This window comes from Nicotiana attenuata, unplaced genomic scaffold (assembly GCF_001879085.1).
Source record: "Nicotiana attenuata strain UT unplaced genomic scaffold, NIATTr2, whole genome shotgun sequence".
NCBI lineage: Eukaryota > Viridiplantae > Streptophyta > Magnoliopsida > Solanales > Solanaceae > Nicotiana > Nicotiana attenuata.
This window is the reverse complement of record NW_017671549.1, coordinates 50,762-52,682: the sequence shown is the minus strand read 5'-3', so window position 1 is coordinate 52,682 and position 1,921 is coordinate 50,762.

Below are 1,921 nucleotides of genomic sequence, written 5' to 3'. Positions count from 1 at the left end.
TAAGTCATATCCTAAAATTCCAATTCATAAACTAAAATTTCAATTCATATCCTAAAGGTTCAAAGTCATATCCTAAAGTTCTAGTCATATCCTAAAGGTTCAAGTCATATCCTAAAATTTTTAATTCATATCCTAAAATTTCAAGTCATATCCTAAAATTCCAATTCATAAACTAAAATTCCAATTCATATCCTAAAGGTTCAAGTCATATCCTAAAGTTCTAGTCATATCCTAAAGGTTCAAGGCTATATCCTAAAATTCCAATTCATAAACTTAGAATTTCCAATTCATATCTCTAAAGGTTCTAGTCATATCCTAAAGGTTCAAGATAATATCCTAAAGGTTCAAGTCATATCCTAAAATTTCAACGTCATATCTAAAATTTCAATACATAAACCAAATTTTAATTTCATATCTAAAGTCAACTCATATCCAAAAAAAATTCAATTTATAATCTAAAATTCCAATTCATAAACAAAAATTCCAATTCATATCCTAAAGGTCTCAATTCATATCCTAAATGTTCTAGTTCATATCCTAAAATTCCAAGTCATATCCTAAAATTTTCAAGTCATATCCTAAAATTCCAATTCATATCCTAAAGTAAAATTCCAATTCATATCCTTAAAAATTCAAAGTCATATCCTAAATTCCAATTAATTTTAAACTAAAATTTCAATTCATATCCTAAAGGTTCTTAGTCATATCCTAAAGGTTCAAGTCATATCCTAAAATTCCAATCATATCCTAAAATTCCAAGTCATATCTAAATTTCAGTCATATTCTCTAAATTCCAATTCATATCCTAAGTTAAAACTCCAATCATATCCTAAAAATTTAAGTTCATATCCTTAAATTTCAATTCATAAACTAAAATTCCCAATTCATATCCTAAAGGTTCAAATCATATCCTAAAGGTTCTTAAGTCATATCCTAAAGGTTCAAGTTCATATCCTAAAATCAATTCATATCCTAAAAATTTCAAGTCATATCCAGAAATTTCATTCATAAACGTAAAATTCCAATTCATATCATTCAAGGTCAAGTCATACTTCTAAAAGTCTAGTCATATCGTAAAGGTTCAAGTCATATCCTAAAGTTACCAATTCATATCCTAAAGTTACTAGTCATATCCTAAAATTCCAATTCGATAAACTAAAATTCCAATTCATATCCTAAAGGTTTCAAAGTCATATCCTAATGGTTTCTAGTCATATCCCTAAAGGCTTCAAGCATATCCTAAAAATTCCAATTGTCATAAACTAAAATTCAAATTCATATCCTAAAGGTTCTAGTCATTCACTTAAAGGTTCAATCATTCCTAAAATTTTCAAGTCATATCCTAAAATCCAATACAATAAACCAAATTTTATTCAATATCCTAAAGCTTCAACTATATCCAAAAAAAATTCAATTTATAATTCTAAAACTCAATTCATAAACAAAAATTTCATTCATATCCTAAAGGTTCAATTCATTCCTAAATCTAAAGTCTAGTCATATCCTAAAATATTCCAAGTCATATCCTAAATTTCAAATCATATCCTAAATTCCAATTCAATTCCTAAAGTAAAATATCCAATCATATTCCTAAATTTCAAGTCATATCCTAAAATTCCAATTTCAATCCTAAAGGTTCAAGACATATCCTAAAGTTCTAGTCATATTCTAAAGGTTCAAGTTTCATATTCCTAAATTCCAATTCATATCCTAAAGGTTCTAGTCATATCTCAAAGGTTCAAAGTCATATTCCTAAAATTCCAAGTCATATCCTAAAATTCCAATTCATTCCTAAAGTTAAAATTCCAATTCTTATCCTAAAGTAAAATTCAATTCATATCCTAAAAATTTCAATCATATCCTAAAATTCCAATTCATAATTACAAATTTCAATTCATATCTAAAAATCTCTCTCTTTGGT